Genomic DNA, 19,913 nt, shown 5'->3' with positions numbered 1-19,913 from the left:
GCAAAACAGAGCTGATAAATTGAGAGGGGCTGTTTGCTCAATGACCATGTAAAATGCCGAAGATGTCTTTAAAAATAGGAAGATACTCCAATACTCCTTTTTACCCTTTTACTCAAGCAACTATCTTGAATCATATGATGCTACCATTTTTGTAGTTCAGAAATGGCTGAAAACCAACTATTTCATGTGATTCAATCCACTACTAGGAAATTCTGAAGAATTAAGGGCAGTTTTGTCCCCCCCTTTTTAACTGCTGATATCTAATTGGTTTTTAGCTTCTTAAAAGCATTATGAATGAGTAGGTTTTTGAAAAGAAGGGTATCAAAACTCATACAAAATCAACAATAATTTATCAATAAAAACGTTCCAATAATTAGAAAAACAGACTAAGTCAGCCTCCTAGGAAGATGTTTTCTAAATAGTTTGGTCACAAAACATCTTTTTTGTTTTTCCAAGACTCTCTAATCATGACTAACAGTTCCTGGAAGATGCATTTTCACACAGGCAGGAAGAAGAGAAGAAGGCATAGTGCTGGGTTCAGGCTGGAGAGGGAAAGATCAACAAGGAATTTAAGTCTCAGTTTAACGCCCTAGACTTCAATAAGGATGAACAAGAATTTGAGTCTCAACTTCCCAGGTCTCAGTTTCCTTATCTTAAAGGAAGGCCCTGGATTAGATAACCTCTGAAGTCCCTCCTGGCTGTAGAACTAATAATTGACTGGAATTTGGTAACAGACTTTATTCTACCTACATCCACTTGCGTTTTATGTTAGCTCACTGTCAAATTCATAAATAATTTCACAGCCTGTAAGAACAGCCATTAACTATCATTGGACCTCAACCAAAAATACAAAATTCAACTCCATTCCCTAAATATAGCACATGCCTTTGTAGAGGCGAATTTGCCACACACTCCAGAATTCCTCCCTCTGCTGCAAGTCCTACTCACACCACAAGCCAACTTTTGGTCCTCCCAATTTGGTCTCCTATAGTCTAAACCTGCTTGGAGAGATCCTGTTAGGGACACGGTTTCAAAGGTCTGATGCTGTCCTCAAGCAATCTATACAGTTCATATCAGAGTTCAAGGACTTGCTTCACTTCTATTTTAAAAGCAAGCACATTTTCCACACACAAAAAAATGCTTAAATTGTTCAAATGTTAAGGCATTCTAAAAAGCACACCAAAAAAATTTTTTTTAATGGTTCCTTTATTCAAATACAAGAAAAACAAATGAACTTATTTCCAATGGAAATCAGGCTGCGAATTGGCAGACTCAGCCCACAAATGTGTTTATGTGACCCACACAGTATTTTTTAAATATTTTATTTAGTTGCCAACATTTTCAGATGTGGCAATTTCACCTCAAATTCTAAATGTCAATTTTCTCTTAAAAATGGAACGCAGAGGCACCTACAGGCCTTCACTTCCCCCATCAGCGCCAAGTGGTGGCAGGCACTTGCCCAACCACAGCAATTCAGCTGAAGACGCTGAGAGGTGTCTCTCTGGTACTTTTCCTTCCTCAAATAAATGAGCTAATAACAAAGCTCACTCCAATCAGAGATTGGTTTGCGTATCTGACACCCTCACCATCTCACCACATCATCAATAATTCAATACAGAACCAAACTGAATCCTACCAAAACTATATGATCAATCCTTGACCATTAGCTATCTTAAAGACGATACATATGGTCAACTTCTTATTAATGTTATGGTTACATCAAGTTAAGCATTTTTCTAACTGTAATAAGGTAAAAGCATTCATTGAGATCTAGAGTACAAGAGTTTTTTATTTTCTTTTTCAAGATGTTTTTATTCTGGACCTAAATTTGGTCTATTATAAGAGCATTTCTTTTATAATAGGAAAGGGTAATTGATTTGACCAGACATCCCTTAAATGCTGCTTTTTGCCCTACCATGGATTCAAATGTCCCCTGTCAAGTGGAGATAAGAACACTCATTTCGTGAGTATTATTTGCAAACATGGCATAAATCTTGAGTTGTGGCAACATTAATATGCAAGGCACTATCCCAGTACTCACTATTCTACTAACCATGGAATAAAGCAAATTGGATGGAACCATCACATAGATGGTAAGATGAGACTTACGCTTTCCCTCTCTCCTGGGAACATGGCTCACAAAAGACTAAGGGAACACAAAGGGCAGACTCGACTGGAGATAGAACCATGTCAAAGAAACAGCATCCTCTTACAGCTGTTCAGAATGTTGCTGAAATTTCAGTATAGCTCCTCCTCTAAAGCATATTATCTTATTGAATCAGTATGACAGCTGAGTATTTCTGATGATGCAAGACCCTTTCACCATCTCAAATTCATTCCCCTTAAGTCCTGAGACCTTAAGTACAGGGCTCCAAATTTAGAATATACATATTGTGCACTCCATCATAAGGAAGAAAATCATTACTAGCTCCTAAATTCAACCCCAAAAGCATAGCAACGATTTCTTGCTTTATGTTGTGAAAAAATGCACTTTTAAATATCACTGATGCTAGCATTATTCCCTTCAATGTGTCCACATGACTAAAATGTGCTTGCTACAAGGTTTTCTTTTATAAATAGGAATATAGAAAGTAAACAGGCATTTCCTATATTATCTATGTAATATATAATACTGCTCCACCAGCCCAAAAGATAAACTTGGTAAGTGATTCCTTTATACTATTAGTGATGGAAAATATTTCTTTCCAACAAGAGTATCTACAATACCAAGCAAGTTTAAAATCTCTGCTCTCAAAGAAATCATAAGAACATGCCGTTTTTTGTTTTTTTGAGTTGGAGTCTCACTCTGTCACCCAAACTGGAGTGCAGTGGCCACTCCCGGCCACCGCAGCCTCGACCTGCTGGGCTCTGGCAATCCTTCTGCCTCAGCCTTCCAAGTAGCTGGAACTACAGGCGCATGCTACCACGCCTGGGGCTGATTTTTGACTTATTGTAGAGATGAAGCCTCGCCAAATTGCCCAGGCAGGCCTCGAACCCTCGGGCTCAGGCAATCCACTCACCTCAGCCTCCCAAAGTGCTGGGATTACAGGCTGAGCCACCGAACCCGGCTGAACATGCCATTTTTAAAACTAGGTAGGCGTGACTTAGCAATGCCAAGTCTTAATTCAGTCAGTCGGTCCGCAAGTGTGGTATGACAGAAAGCCCCCGGTCATGCGATGTGAGCACAAATCAAGTCATTTCTCCCTGGAGCTAAGCTTTCTGAGGAGATTGAGCTAAAAATGATCCTCAGCTTTCTTTCCATCTTTTAAAGGTCCCATGACTCTACAGCACTGCTGGCATTCATTAAAGCTCAATGATAAATATTGCATATGAATAAGGTTTAAGTGTTTTAAATTATGCATAAACCTGAAGTTCAAGCGAAGTCCAGGTGAGCGAGGCCTGGCACAGTGACTGCTCATCTCTGAGTTCAGACTTGGCTTTGGATGATCAGGGTGATGGCGATGAAGGAGTCCAACCCTGCGGAGCTGCCATGCGTCTATGTACTCATTACCTGTCTCTGTCAAGCCACAACTGTCACCCTCCTCAGATTTCATCTTTTTTGTTTTTCTTATCACAGATACATTTGAAGATTCCTGAGTAGCTCTCCCTGACTCCATTCACTTCTCTTCTTCCCCAGGTCACCAGCCTAGCTCTTATCACCAAAAGAGAACCCTCTGTGCCTGGGATTTACTTCAAAATAATGTGGGGAGGAGGACAGGAAGGAGTAGTTGGAGAGGGAAAGAAGCAGCTAGAGAGAACGGAATTAGAGGGCACAGGATCAGACTATAAATATTTCTATATTCCTAAAGCTGCACTACACAATATGGCAGCCACTAGCCACACATAACTGTTTAAATGTAAATTAATTAAAACTAAACAAAAATCCCAGTTGTGCAGTTATACCAGTCACATTTCAAGTGCTCAAAAGCAATAGACGTCTAGTGGCTACCAGAGTGGACAATGCAATAGTGGAACATTTTCCATCATCACAAAAGTTCTATGTCTGTTCTGCAGCCTCGGGTGATATCTCCATGTGGTAAGAAGAGGAGATAAACAAGTCATCAGACTTGGCCTAAAGATCACCTCTACTTACTTGGGCAAGTCTGAGTTCTGATCCATCAAAAAGGGACTGAAGGAGTTAGGTCAAGAATATCTAATCAACCCATTTTGCAAAGTTGTTGTGAAGATCATCTTTTACCCACTGAAATCTTATGACAGGAAAAATATTCGAAATTGGACAATTTCAATTAGGAAATCACTGCAGTGTATGCAATGAGTTTAGTATCAAAGTTAGTGTGCAACTTACCAAAACATTCCAAAAGAATATTTAAAGAAAAAAAAAAACTCTGAAATGACTCCAGTTTTAGTTGAGAAATGGAGAAATCACACATTTCAACTTCCAATTTGTTAAGTTTTCTCCTCCTACTCCCTTTATTTTGGAATAGAAAAACAACTTTCTACTTGCTTTTTCTAACTCTTAATTTTCTCATGATAGGGATTAAAAATTAAATCAAATTGCTGATGAAGATTATCCAAGAATAGCTGGAATGCATCATGTGGGCCAAATACCCAAGAAGGCTGACCACTAAGTAGACCCAGCTTTCATCTACATGTAAGGAGACAGTTTCTCCTTCCCAGAGTACATCTTTGAGTTATCCATTATCTCGTGGGTGCCTGTATCTGAGGACATACCTCAAAGAAAGACTTTAGAAACCACCAAAATGACCTTGCCTTTCTAAAATGGGATTTTGCTTCCAGAATCATATTTTCCTTTATTTTGGACTAACCTAAGAGAAATGGATTAAGTAGGTAACATTTCCGGTGTCCTTTTATCTGTAAATCTGGTATCAGAAAAAAACAAGCAAACAAACAAAAAAATCCAATAACGATGTACATCAGGTGTGTTAAAGCAATTAAATTCAGGTAATGCCAAGTGAGACATCTGCATCTCAACCCAGGACAATCCAGTAATTCTCAACCTTCTTTTTCCCATTTTCCCATGTGAGGATAGTCCCATAATACATAATGAACCTCAAGCAGAGGGCACATGTCAGAATATGGAGATGGGGAAAAAAAGTTGGGAAAGATGGTTGTTTTGTTAAGTCCCTTTATTCAAGGCTATTAGGAGCAGAGAATGGACAATTCATCTTAAAAGGCATTTAAAGATAGGAATTTTTTTTTCCTGTGTTATATATATATATATTTTTTAATTTGTTAATTTTAAAGATATGGGGTACAATTCACAGTAAGGTATACAAATGTTCATTATGCAGGTATCCTGGTTGATGAGGTGTGCTCCCTCCCCCCTCCTCATTCCCACTAATGCCAATCCTGCCCCTCCCCCCCGGCAGTTTCCCACTATTCCCACTACTACCAATCCTTTTCTTATAGTATTACAGCAATTGTTCAAGGTCCGCTTATGAGTGAGAACATGTGATACTCAGTTCTTTGTTTCTGTGATAGATCACTCAGTATTATAGACTCTAAGTCCATCCAACTTGCTGCAAAAATAATTTTGTCCTTCTTTATAGCTGTGTAATATTCCATCATGTATACATACCACAATTTTTGTATCCAGTTCTTTTTTTTTTTTTTAGTTGAGAGTCTCACTCCATCTCCCAGGCTGGAGTGCAGTGGCACACTCACGGCCACCCCAGCAGCAACCTGCTGGGCTCCAGTGATCCTTCCGCCTCAGCCTTCCAAGCAGCTTGGAACTACAGACACGTGCTACCACACTTGGCTAATTTTTGGTTTATTGTAGAGACGAGGTCACCAAGTTGCCCGGGCTGGTCTCGAATGTGAGGGCTTGGGCAATTCACCTGCCTTGGCCTCTCAAAGTGCTGGGATTACAGGCTGAGCCATGGAGCCTGGCCTAGTCCTCTTTCAATGGGCAACATGGTTGGTTCCATGTTTTTGCTATTGTGAATAATGCTGCAATAAACATGCATGTGCAGGTTTCTTTTCCAAAGAGTGATCTGAGTTCCTCCAGGTGTATTCCCAGTAAGGGGATTGTGGGGTCTTATGGGAGGTCAATTTTTAGATCTCTTAGGAATTGCCACACTGTTTTCCACAGAAGCTGTACTAGTTTACACTCCCACCAACAGTGTAGAAACGTCCCCTTTTTGCTGCATCCTCTCCAGCATCTGTTGTTTTTGAGTTATTGATGATGGCCATCCTGACTGGAGTTAGGTGGTATCTCAGTGTGGTTTTAATTTGCATTTATTTGATGACTAGTGAGGCTGAGCATTTTTTTCACATATCTGTTGGCTGCTGATATGTTTTTTTTTGAGAAGTAGCTACTCATATCTTTTGCTTACTTTGTAATGGGACTGTTTATTTTTTTCTTTTCAGCATGTTTGAGTTCCTTGTAGATCCTAGATGTTAGGCCTTTGTCAGACATGGAGTTGGCAAACATTTTTTCCCAGTCTGTGGGTTGTCTCCCTGCTCTCTTGATGGTTTCTTTGGCTTTGCAGAAGCTTGTCAGTTTAATGAGGTCCCACTTGTCCATCTTATCTCTTATGGCCTGGGCTCTTGAGGTTTTGATCAGGAATTGGTTGCCAGTTCCAATTTCCATGAGGGTGTCTCCTGCGTTTTCTAAGGTTCATGTTGTCAGCCAGTTTTCCCAGCACCATTTACTGAATAAGTTCTCCTCTCCCCAGTGGTTGATAGTAGAGGCTCTGTCGAAGATGAGTTGGTTAAAAAATTGGTGTTTTGCTTCTGGAATCTCTATCCTGTCCCATTGGTCTATATGCCTGCTCTTGAACCAACACCATGCCGCTTTGATGATTGTAGCTTTATAATAAAGCTTAAAGTCTGGGATCATGATGCTTCTCTAAAGATTGGAATTTTAAAAACACTGGTTATAGCCTAAACATTTAATTTCACCTTAAAACATCTCAACATGCATTTATTCACCAAAGTCTGACAAAAAGCCAAAGATTTTTCCTTACAATGCTTAGAGAAATTCCACTAGGGTATCTTTCACTATGATTTTCTGTTTGTTTCTTTAGAGACATAATTTAATTTCAATGTAATCTAAATACAGGCTCTTTTTAGACCCTTACAATTTCTTCTAACTTTTTATAATTATCTTACCTGTATTAAATTCACAGGAAGGTGAGAGGATTGCCTGAGCCCACTGTTTCAAGAACAGCCTGGGCAACTTGGCAAAGACCTCACCTCTACAATTAAAAAAAAAAAAAAAAATTAGCCAGGTGTGGTAGTGCGTGCCTGTAGTTCTGGCTACTTGGAAGGCTGAGGCAGAAGGATTGCTGGAGCCCAGCAGGTCGATGCTGGGGTGGCCATGAGTGTGCCACTGCACTCCAGCCTTGGTGACAGAGTAAAGCTCCAACTCAGAAAAAAAAAAATTCACAGGAGTTTTATTTCTGCAAAAATCTCACCTTTACTAAAACTTTCCCAAGCATCTTGTATAGAATTCAATTTTGTACTTGTATTTCATAGATTTACAAAACATTAAATCAAGTAACACAATCATGATTATTGCAATTGACACAAGTAGGTTTAAAAACAAACAACTAACCTAGTAAGTACACACCTCTTCTGGTGGGTGCAGAGACAGTTCAACACATGATTTTCTGACTTTACTACAGTGTGAAAGTGATGTGCTTTCAGTAGAAACTATACTTCGAGTGCCCATACAGTCATTCTGCTTTTCACTTTCAGTACAGTATTCAAGAAATTACAGGAGATAGTCAACATTTTACTATAAAATAGGCTTGTGTTAGATGACTTTTCCCAACTGTAGGATAATTTAAGTGTTCTGGGCACATTTAAGGTAGGCCATGCTAAGCTTTGATGTTCAGTAAGTTGAGGTAGTAAATGCATTTTCAACTCACAATGCTTTCAACTGATGAAGGTTTATCAGGAGGTAGCCCCATCATAAGTCAAGGAGTTTCTGTATTAGTCTATCAGTCAAAAGCATGTGACAGGCTTTGTAGAGGGCACAGAGGTACAAATTAATCTGTCAAAGAGCTTAAAAACATTTCCTCCAGAGTCTAATACAATGTTCCAATTCCCTTTGGTGTGTCCTTTTTATCCTACCTTAAACAAAAAAAAAAGAAAAAGAAAACAAAACAAAACTCTACTGGTAGCCTAGGAAGAAAGTTGGAGATTACCTTCCAAGTACTCCTCTAGTTACATTATTAAATGGGAAGAAAGGAGAAGTAAAATGGGCTCCACTCTTTCTGAATGCTAAGCCAAGTCCTTGATGTTTACTAAGGAAAAGGGGAGGGCTGGACCCTAGTGAGAAGAGCCTGACAGGTCCCTCCCAATCATGGAAGTTGAGCATTTATCTGAGCCTCAGCCTCCTTTCCCCATCTACACTGTAAGCTTTCCAACAACAGGGAGCATAGCACTAGACACAGATGGTCTTCAGATATCCTACTGGCTGATGCTACGCGATTATGAAAGAGTTGAAACAAGTCTTGGCAACTCAACCCTGGATTCAGGCTAACTCTAAGATTTTGAACCTTGGTGACTAGGAGATCCATTTGTCAGACAGATTTTGGTTATGGTTTGGTTAGTAGGAGACTGAGTGCGGCAGGGTTTTGACATCCTCACTCACACATGATGTTGGCTGGAGCTCAGTGGTTGGTGACTTAATGAACAGGAAATAGACAAAGGCACTGAGGAATAAAAATATAAGTCTTCAAGAAAGAACATTTAACAATATTTAGCAGTTGGGACATCCCCAACTCCCCAATATCTATCTATATATGTTTGCAGATATATAGACATAGTTATTTTTTGAGACAGGGTCTCACTCTGTCACCCAGGCTGGAGTGCAGGGGCATGATTCCAGCTCACTTCAGCCTCAGTCTCTTGGACTCAAGTGAACCTCCCATCTCAGCCTCCTGAGTAGCTGGGACTATAGGTGTGTGCTACCACGTTCACCTAACAATATCCCTATATAAATCTCCATTATATAAAGTCATTGAGAGTCCTCAACACCCTCAGCCTAGACTGGGTTATAAAATCCAGTTTAGACTCAAGTCCTCTTGACATAGTTTAAAAGTCAGCTTTGGGACAACAGGTAGTAGCAGCGAATTAATTATTGGTAATTTCAATGGCTAAGACCTCATTCTAAATTTCTGCATTAAGTTCATAAAATACTCTGGAATTTTGGTTTCTAAATAGGGCAAATTTGATCAACAATAACAACAAGGCTTTTTTAAGGACTCAGAGATGAAACTGCTTCAACTCTGGACGATCCAACATTGACCCTAGGGGTTAAGAGGTGGAATAAGGATTGGAAGAGGCTCTGAAAACAAAGAAGTATGTAACAGATAAGCAAACTGTTCTGTCTGGCCAAGGTACTAGTCTTAGACTGCCTGGCCACACAAGCTGTCAAACCATGAGAGCACAGGTGACAAATCTGGGGAGGACCTGAGAATGAACCAACCCCCTACTACATTCTCAGAACTGCTTCTGGGCCAGGCTCACTTCACAAGTGAAGTCATCGTGTGGACATCCTAAAAACTCTTAGACACTTAAGCTAATCCAAGTCCTGAAAATTACACGTTAGTTAATTGGGGTTGTTTCAAGAATTATTACTCCATTTTTTAAATCTGTGCAGACACTGTAAGCCCAAAAACTTATCTTCAATTTTTTTTTTTTTTTTTTACAATAGCAAGCTTTGGCCCAAATTCACAGCTCTTGTACCAAAACCACAGTTTCCCCCATTCACTCTGTATCTAGTTCCCAAACTGTAAAAATGTAATTGACTTGAGATGGGTAAATTAAACAAATTACAGAACAAAGTAGGCACTACAGACTCAAAAGCAAGCAGCTCCACCCTGAAAGAATAAAAGAGCTCCATTTCCAAGAATTAGATATGGAAATCAGAGAAAAGTCCAGGGGATGCATTCCATTTCTTTTCTAAGTCTGGTTTTTACAAAAACTTTTAAGTCTGCCCTCCAAATAAGAGTGAAAATCTAGTAAAAAGGCAGTTTGTTCTGAGCATTTTTTTTAACATCTAAAGTAGCTTGGTATATTACAAAATGTAGTCACACCCCATTATCTATATAAGGTGAAAGAGCCTCAAATCAGCAAACAAGGCATTTTTACCTAGGTTTCCCCAAATGAAACAAAGACCTGGATGCACACAACCAATTGGGAAGTGACTGGGGGAAGAGGCGGGGCACAGAAGAAATAGAAAAGCCTTCTGAAGAATCAGAGAGCTAATCACACCTGCAGGCTTAGGCTGGCCCCACGGGAGATCCTCTGAGGAGCCATGCAGACTGCACCTCAGAAGGGTCCACTTTGGTGACAAGAAAGATTATCTACCCACCAGGTTCGGTGTCCCAAGAGTTGCCCCGTAGGATGGGAACTCCTCTGAACACTCAGATCTGCAGAGGTCAGCACAGCTAAGCAAAACCGCAAGAGGCTCCAGCAGGGAACCCAGGGGCGAAAGTGGAGCTGTGAGGTCCACACCTGCCTGCGTTCACACAGCGGCAGCAGGACAGGCACAAGCCTTGTCCAAAGGAGCCTTCACCAACTGAAGGATCTAGTTTCACTTATTCAGCCAAAGGTCTATTGATGAGAGGGGCACATGACATGTGGTTCCCTCACTTTAAGTCCAGCCATATAGATTAAGAATGCATGCATGAATGTGGCCAAAGGATGGCAGAACTTACTACTACTTGTGGTGATGAGGGGTTTTTGTTTTTAATGTGAACAAGTATCATTGATAATTCCCTTTTAAAATGGGCACTTAAGGAAAAACTGGGGCGACCGAGGACTCCAGAGCACTATGTGGTGACTCATAAATGTCCCAGGCCATTACAGCAATGGCAGTTCAAAGACAAAAAAATCACTGAAGCCTGGAGGTGTGGGTGAAGGCTCCAGGGAGGGGCGTGGTCTGGACCTCCTGGTGTGCTCCTGTCAGAAACTGGGAAGCCAGCAAGTCTCGGGGTGCAGGAGACACGGCAAGTGTTCCCCCTGGGGCAGGGTGGGGGACAGTTCTGTCTTGAGCCAGTCTTCAGTGTCAAACCACAGTGACTTCAACATTCACTTCCCCTGGATAACTTTTTTTTTTTTTTTTTTGAGTTGGAGTCTCACTCTGTCATCCAGACTGGAATGCAGTGGCCACTCCCGGTCACTGCAGCCTCGACCTGCTGGGCTCCAGCAATCCTTCCGCCTCAGCCTTCCAAGTAGCTGGAACTACAGGTGCGCACTACCATGCCCGGCTAATTTTTTGATTTATTGTAGAGATGATGTCTCACCAAGTTGCCCAGGCAGGTCTCGAACCCACAGGTTCTGGCAATCCACTCACCTCAGCCTCCCAAAGCGCAGGATTACAGGCTGAGCCACCAAGCCCGGCTTGGATAACTAACTTTTGTGGAGGACCAATACCCGGGCAACAAGTAAGCCCTGGGTGCATACTAAGTACTAACTCACTAAATCTGTAACTCTTCAAGGAAGATACTGTTACTATTTCAGAGGAGATAAATAACTTGCTAAGAACCTAAGGCTTGTTAAATGGCACAGCCCATACTCTTCTAGGCCAGTCGCATTCTAGACCAAAGCACTGCACACTGCTGCCTCTCAGGAGAGACAAGACAGAGCGAGGGAAAGAAGGGGGTCATCTGATGTGGTTGCGCTGAGGCTGGGAAAGGTCTGAAGGGCCAAGGTCCCAAGGGAAATCATTCTGTCAAGCAGCTAGAAGTCCGAATGGCCTCAAAACCCTTTCCCAGAGAGTACGGTCCCATAGCTGAGGCCACCAGAGAGCAGCACAGAAGGTCTTTCAGGTCACCACCCGCTGCTTACTTGAAGATGCCACTGGAAGCTCATCACACTGCACAGGAGCGATCACACACTCTGCCTTCAGCTTGCTCTGACTGCTTAACTCTTAACATTCTCCCCTCCTTTATCTCCCCTTCTCTCTGTCTTTCTCCCCCCACTCTTCCATCCCCTTTCTCCCTTTCTCTTTCCCACTTCCTTTATCTCCTTTTCTCCCTGTTTCTCTCACTCTCCCTTTGTCTCTCCCCCCTCTCTCCTTTCCTCCCTCTCGCTTCCCCTTTCCCTCTCCCCCCTCTTTCTCTCTTTCTCACACAGACAAGCACACACATCCTTCAACCTTCTCCAGCCAGAATCAGAGAGGCCAAATGAAGTAAGAAGAATCATTACAATTTTTTTTTTTAAGTTTGAGTCTCACTCTGTTGCCCAGGCTGGAATGCAGTGACACGTTTACAGTCACCCCAGCATCAACCTGCTAGGCTCAGGCAATCCTTCCGCCTCAGCTTTTGGAGCCGGAACTACAGGCACCCGCTACCATGTCCAGCTAATTTTTTGATTTACTGTAGAGATGAGGCCTTGCCAAGTTGCCCAGGTAGTTTTCAAATCCGTGAGCTCAGGCAATTCCCTTACCTTGGTCTCCCAAAGGGCTGGGATTACAGGCTTGAGCACCATGCCTGTCCGACAGATAATTAAAAAAAAAAAAAGACCCTCGGCTTCATTGTAAATTCCTTAACTAGGATATCAGGCATGGTGGTTCATGCCTGGAATCCTAGTACTTTGGGAAGCGAAGGTGAGAGGATTATCTGAGGCCAGGAATTTGAGATCAGCCCGGGCAACATAGTGAGACCCTGTCTCTACAAAATTAAAAATAAAAATATTCAGAGCCCCTTCCTGCAGGATGATTTCTTTCCTCTCCCAGGACCCCCAAGCTTGGGCAGAACACTGCAGAGACGCACTTTACAGGAGGGCTGCCAGTCCCCATCCTGCTGAATTTAGGCATGACCATTTACGGTAGCCAATGAGATTTGTGCGACCCATCTAAGAGCTTGAAAAGTCAGCTAGGGATTCAGCATTGTCTCCTTCTCCTCTGCCCCAGACTGGCAATGCTCACATAGAGGGTACTCCCTCAGCCTGGGTCCTGGAGGCAACGCAGCTTGGTGCAGATCACAGAGGATGGAACGACAAGATCCTGAGTGAGAAGGAAACCCCTGTTATGTAAACATTGCCTCAGCACAACTTAGCCTAACAGACTGAATCGGAGGGAGGGTCTGCTCTAGCTACCTCTCCCACTCACCAGATTAACTAAGGGACACCTTTGAGCCTGGTAAGTTGCTTTTCAGGTGTCTTGTGAGATAATTGTCTTGACAGTCAAATAGAATACATTTAAAACTCAAGATGCTGAAGAGGCTTCTCCACATTGAGTGTTTTGGTCAAGCCTTTTTTGATTTTGTTTTTCTCAACAGATCTGAATAGATGTAATGGGTACCCTTATTGAGATTTACAAAAGTTATACTGGTATGAAAACATACTCAAAGAGATGAGATGAATGAAAAAGGCATGAAGTCCTAAGGAAACCCTGGCTTTCAGTAGACTTTTTGCCTATTCTTGCAGGATCCAATGAGTTTTTCATTTCCCTTTTGGACAACACTGACTGCCACTTGAGAGCCAAGCTGGAAGGTGTCCTACCATCCCTCCCCACCTACCCTTCAAGACACAGATGCTTCAGGCCTAAGAAATAAGATTTTCTGGTTCTGTCTCCTGAGGAAGGGCTCAACGCACATGATTGACACAGGAAGACTGATTATGGTCACATGTTGTCCCTGGACCCTCCTTCTCAGTGTCCTTCCCTAGCCTTCATTTCCTGTCCTCTTTAAGGGCTCAATTAGGGCATGAAAGGAACCAACTCTCCTGACCCTGTCCTCTCCCCGACCGAATCCTGAAGAATTCATACTTTGCAGGGTTTTAGGGTCTTCCATCAACCAATTTCAAGGATCTGAGACATTTTAAGTTGGGGGCAAAGGGTGGAGAGGACATAACACACCTAACAAGCTATGCATGTCTATGAAGAAAATACTGGCTGGAAACGATCATTCTAAGTGCGCTATCACAGAAACAAAAAAACAATACTGTACGTTCTCACTCGTAAGTGGTTCCATCACTGGACACGTGAGCACAAAGGTGGAAGCAACAGGGCACTGCTGAGGAGAGGAGGGAGGGACGAGGGTAAGGAGCACACAACCACACACTGGGAAGGTTCACTGCCAGGAAGAGAAAGGGCCCACGAGAAGCCCACACCTCACCTGCACGCAATTTACTTATGCAGCAAATGTTCACACGTGCCTCACAACTCTAAAATAATAAAGCAAACGTTTTTAAAAGTAGATCACATTTGTGGGCTACTTGTGTTTCTTTTTCTATGAATTACCTCTTTATACTCTTTACCCATTTTTTAAAATGGGTTCTATTTTTTTATTTGTTTGTAATCATTGTTTGTATGTTAAGACATTAACTTTTTGACTAGGTTCCAAATATTTTGGAAATTCTAGTCTGTAATGATTACCTATTAAATTACAACATTGATGATTTAAAAAAAAGAAAACACTAGCCGGGCTCGGTGGCTGAGCCTGTAATCCCGCGCCTTTGGGAGGCTGAGGTGAGTGGATTGCCTGAGCCCGCGGGTTCGAGACCTGCCTGGGCAGCGAGACCTCATCTCTACAATAAATCAAAAAATCAGCTGGGCGTGGTAGCCCATGCCTGTAATTCCGGCTACTCGGAAGGCTGAGGCGGAAGGATCGCCGGAGCCCAGCAGGTCGAGGCTGCGGTGGCTGGGAGCGGCCACTACACTCCAGTCTGGGCGACGAGTGAGACTCTAACTCAAAAAAAAAAAAGAAAAGACTGCCTGACCTAGACTCTTCCCACCTTCTCAGGCTCTTGTCTGTCCACCCTCTCCACTTGCCCCCAAAGGCTAATGATACCTGCAGCTACACTAGTTTTCACTTTGCACGTGCTGTTCCCTGTGCTTGGGACACTTCCCACAGTCCCCCCACCCGGTTTTCCTTGCTAAGCCCGATGGCTTGCTCAGCCTTCAGAGGGATTTCGAGAGCAGCAGAACTGCCTCTCAAGTGCTCACCACCATAACCTCAGTACCTGCCCCTACAAAAAGCACAGGAAATATCCAATAGAACAGAGGGATCGGAAAGAATGAATACCGAAGTGTTAGAGTGTTGAGAGTTATTTTGTTTTTTAATTTCTAACCTTGTTATACTATTGTGACTCTACTTCTATAAGAAACAAACCAGAAAGAAAATCACAAATTCGTCCCCAAGGAATGTTACTTAATTCTCAAAACCAAACAGGCAAATTTGTGTTATGTTACACAAATTTTAATTTCATTTTTTTGCACAATAAAAATGCAAAAAAAAGAAGAGCAAGAACAAAGCTCCTACTTGTCAGTTACCAATGATATTCCTCTTGGGGTGTGATGTCCTTCCCACCTCTCCAACTCAGTCTGTCCTCTCTCACTGTGCCATGCCCCCGCCCACCCAGCCTCAGTTGGCAGGTGAACAGAGGCATCCACACACCTGGACCGCCTGAGTCAGTCAGCTTGAGCAAGGTACTTACACCTAAAAAGAAGTGATGCTAGTGCCCTGGCATGTCAGGGAGCAGATTCCTGACTCCTATCTCAGGCTAGGCCTGAGACGACCTGAAACATTATCTTGGATCACCCAGCAAATTCTTTTTAGATGCCAGTCTGCATCATGTTAGCCCAAGTGTTGTTTTTATGTGCAACAGCAGCTGCACTGGCGGACTGTCAGTGGGGCTGGAGCGGGTCAGGGAAGTATTGTTGAGTTGGAAGGGAGTTTTCTGTCAATCTGGATTTCATTTGAAAAACAAAACAACAAAGGGGTATCAATTATATCGTAAAGTAGAACTCCTTGGGAAGTACAGAAGCTTTGGATCTGCTGGGTTTTATTGAAATAGTTGCTCAGCTTTGCTGGCCCCAGCTTACACAGGCACAGCCAAGAGGATGAAAGACAACTGCCAACAAAATGATCAAATCCAAAGCAGCCTCTACCCCAACCAAGCTTAGGATTCCATAAAACATAGGCATGAAAAACTCTGCGGCCTGCTCCAGAGCCTAAGCCCATGTTCATTATCAGTATGGCATCATCAGTGGGTATGATATCAACACTAGGTCTTCTGGCAGTCCATCAAAGTAGTCCATTCAAATCGTGGAAATAGCAGCGTCTCACAATGGTAAGTTTCTTTGTCTGGACACAGACACAGGGTGGCCCACACCCAAGCACTAAGCATCCATGTCCTTCATTAGAAGAACATTCAAATGGTCACACAGGACCCATTCAGGCCCATGGTTTGGTTTCTAAAGTTGATGAAATACATTAACAATCTAACAGCTGTCAGATCAGGATGGTGGGATATGAACAGTTTTGCTCTTTTAATCTATTCCTTCAGTCTGTTTTTCACTGTAGTCACATTGTTTTTAAATAAGTTAATTTAAAAGATTAAAAAACTATAGCTTTCAAAAGATTTTAAAAGGAGGGATTACTGTATCTCAAGCACTTCTTGCATTCTTTAATAATTGCTTATAGAGCCTCAGTGGGTATAATTTATATCACTGACTACAGAATTCTAACACCTAAAAATGACAGCCCCATTTTTTGTTTAGGTAGCCATTCCCTGGACCTTTGGTTTCATTAATCTTCCTCCAGGTACACCAGCCAGAGGCTGCCATCTGGGGTCACACCTGCACATCCCAGAAATGGCAATTTTACAGGAAAATAACATTTCATTGTCAGTACTCCCCTCCCCCTCTCCCAACTTCCCTCCTAAAGACAGACCTTATCTTTAGAAATTGTCTACAGTTATCCCCAGACAGATATGATCCTTTAGCCGAATCATAACTGTTTAATCAGCAATAGGCGCAAAATTCCCTTTCTCCCTAAATGATTTACACATTCCACTGCTGTTTGTCACTTTAATACACATGGACAGGAAATCTTTCAGGTAAGAAACGAATTTCTCTCTTGTATTCCCAACACGTGGAGCAGTAACCTACCCAGTAAGTGCTCAGTAAATAGTGTTGAATGAGCAAATGGTGAACTTGGTTTTCCTGTTATTTTGGCTCAACAGATAAAAGCAGTTAAGTGCATTTCTTGAATGATGTGATAGGGAAATCTCCACCACAGGAAAAGTTTATAAATACTTACTTTTTTTTTTTTTTTTTTTGAGTCGGAGTCTCACTCTGTCACCCAGGCTGGAGTGCAGTGGCACACTCACGGTCACCCCAGCATTGACTTGCTGGGTTCAGGTGATCCTTCCACCTCAGCCTTCCAAGTAGCTGGAACTACAGATGTGCACTACCATGCCCAGCTAATTTTTTTTTTTTTATTTATTGTAGAGACGAAGTCTCGCCAAGTTGTCCAGGCTGGTCTCAAACCCATGGGCTCAGGCAATCCACTCATCTTGGCCTCCCAAAGTGCTGAGATTACAGGCTGAGCCACCGAGCCCGGCCAAATACTTATGTTTTATTAAGGACAAAGCAAGAAACCATTGGAGGCTAAACCAAATGACCTCTAGGGTTCCTTTCAACTCCTAGAACCTACAACCTGATTAACACCATGGACCTTAAGAGAGTGTGGCTCAGTTACCTAAAGCCTGATTCCCGGGTGAAGTAAGGAAATGTCTCATTTTATTTAAAATAAAGATAACAGTTGCCCCAAGATTTGGATGCAAAGATACTAATTTGTCCAAAATGTAGTCACATCACTGGGGAGAAACACTCTTGCTAATCATGTCACACTGGAAACAGCAGATGTGCTTCAGGGTCTCAGGGCTGAGTGTGAAAACCATCAGGAAGAAACAGAGAGGCCAGGCATCAAGATTACAACAGAAAAACAAATACAGTATCATACTCAACTGAAGCTTCTGTTTTGCACTTAACAAATCCACTTAAGCATATCCGAATTTAGCCTTGAGGTTCAAATGGTTTTAACTGAATATAACTACTTAATAAGATAGAAAGTAGTCTTTGACATGTAAGCATTTTTGCACATTAAAATGTCACATTTACCTGGAATCGCCAATTCAAGAAAGTCTAAAATTACTTAGACTAAATTTTTATTCAATCTGGAGGGGAAAGGCAGTTTGTAGAGAAAGTAGACACAACACTTGTGTTTTCCTAAACAACCTTTAAAAAAAAACCTATCTCTAAAGGAGTTTCTGGGGAAATTCTATTCACACATAAATAAACCCTGAAGTAGTTCTTTTCTCTCGAACTCATGAACTCTAATGTGTTGAGGTGCCACCCAGACCCACAGAGCCAGGTTTGAAGAATCTTCCCCGTCCACTGGCTTGGTTTTAAAGACATAGCTGCAGAGCCCACACTTAAGACAGCAATCCAATGAACAAAGTGCAACAGTTTGACACTTACTGGGAAATGGGAAATGTGATCTCACGTTGTACTGTCTTAAAAGGCTTTCCAGCTTTTTAGTCAATTCCTGATCATTCATACAACTTAATAAAAAAAAAAGTCTTGTTTTTAAATTGTAATTTATTTTAATGCCAGTCACAACGGGGAAAGTGCAAAAGAAGTTACCTCCTCTATGTACATATACTTTTTCAATCTCCTCTGTTATCTAAAGAGGGAGGTCTACACAAGAGTTCTGTGCCACTAAGCTCACATATGGTTGGCAGACCTGGTGTTGGATATGAGGGCCACACAACTAAATCTTAAATACACACACTGCTCCTATTTAACGGACACATATGAACTAATTCATTTATAGAAAATGTGCGGCAAATTATTTCTTCCACCTCCCCCAGTCCTCAAGAATGCACCAGCAATAGGTGTTACTGAAAAAGACACACACCCCCACAGAATATTTGCATTCCTAGATGCCTGCCAACTTATCTAAAGCAGATATTTTAGTTCTCTGAATCTGTGTCTTGGTAATAAGTATAATGGGGAGTGGGGGTGCGTGGGAGAGTCATTTAACCAGATAAACTTGACCTCTATGGACCTCAATTTCCTGACCAGAAAAATAAAGGGCCCAGCCCAGAGACTGTGCCAATTCCCTCAATAACAACAATCTATGACCACTAATTATCAAGAGCACAATTTGTGTGCAAGAGGAAACCAGAATTCTAAAGAGTATGTCATCAACTGGTGGAGCTGAAAAGGCCTAAAAGACACAGCTGCACTTCATATGCCCAACGCACATCTTCCGACCACGGAAAACGCCTTTGAACACACCGCGGCGACAGGACCACCAAACCGAATTAGGACGCACAGCGGGGCCCGCAAACTTTCCGCGAGGGGGCAGGGCGCAAAGGCGCGGGTGTCTGTGGAGAAACCAGGAGGAGACGCGGCAGGAGCCAGGAGTCTGAGCGCACAGGATCTCCCCGAAAGACTTTTGTCTCTAACTACAAAATCCCCCAAGCCGCCCCCTGCGGCTGCACCGCCCTGGGAAGGAGGAGAGGGAAACGGAAGGGGCGGTGGGGTGGGGAAGGACCTCGCCCGAGGCGCCCCCAAAGCCAGGGAGAGGAAAGAGGACCTCCAGCGTCGCGAAGAAAAGGGGGAAGAGGAAAAAAGAGGACCCCGCCTTTTCCATCCCGCTCGGCTCCTTTCAATAAAAAGGAAAGGCCGCCGCCCTATCCCTGCGGCTCCCACGCGGGGATGTGGAGCCGCCGGCTAGCCGCGCCCTCCCAGCCCCGCTCCGCGTCCTCCCCGCAGCGACCGGCTCCGCCCGCCCTCGGCCCATCCCCGGGGCGAGCGCAACCCTCACACCCCCTTCCCTTCGGGCCGTGGGACACCCGAGTACCCACGCCCCCGCCTCCTTCCCTTCCCCGCGGCCCCCCCAGCCCCAGACCCTCCAGCACTTCCACCCACCCACAAGGAGCCTCTGGAAAACTTTGTGCGCGCGTCCAGGGCTTTGTCCACGTCCTGGCCAGGGCCCGCTCCCCCGGAGAGTGCCCAAGGCCGGCCGGCTCTCACCAGGCGCAGGAGAGACGCAGGGAAGTACGACCCCGGGAGCCCGCTGCCACGGCCGCGCGACACACGGCGGCGGGCTCGCGGTTCCCACGCCCCACGGCCCGCGCGGTGAACCGGGGGTCACGTCTGAGTCCGGCGCCCCCGG

At 43.3% G+C, this 19,913-nt stretch overlaps 1 protein-coding gene across 5 annotated transcripts in view; it reads right to left on the bottom strand.

Moving 5' to 3' along the window:
- SEPT11 (septin 11) overlaps window positions 1-19,913 on the bottom strand; it is a 95,077-nt gene that overhangs the window by 74,752 nt on the left and 412 nt on the right. The window lies entirely within an intron of this gene.

This window comes from Carlito syrichta, unplaced genomic scaffold, assembly GCF_000164805.1.
Source record: "Carlito syrichta isolate Samal-C Ts95f unplaced genomic scaffold, Tarsius_syrichta-2.0.1 Scaffold82255, whole genome shotgun sequence".
In the NCBI taxonomy this organism is placed as follows: Eukaryota; Metazoa; Chordata; class Mammalia; order Primates; family Tarsiidae; genus Carlito; species Carlito syrichta.
This window is presented reverse-complemented; position numbering and strand designations above follow the sequence as displayed.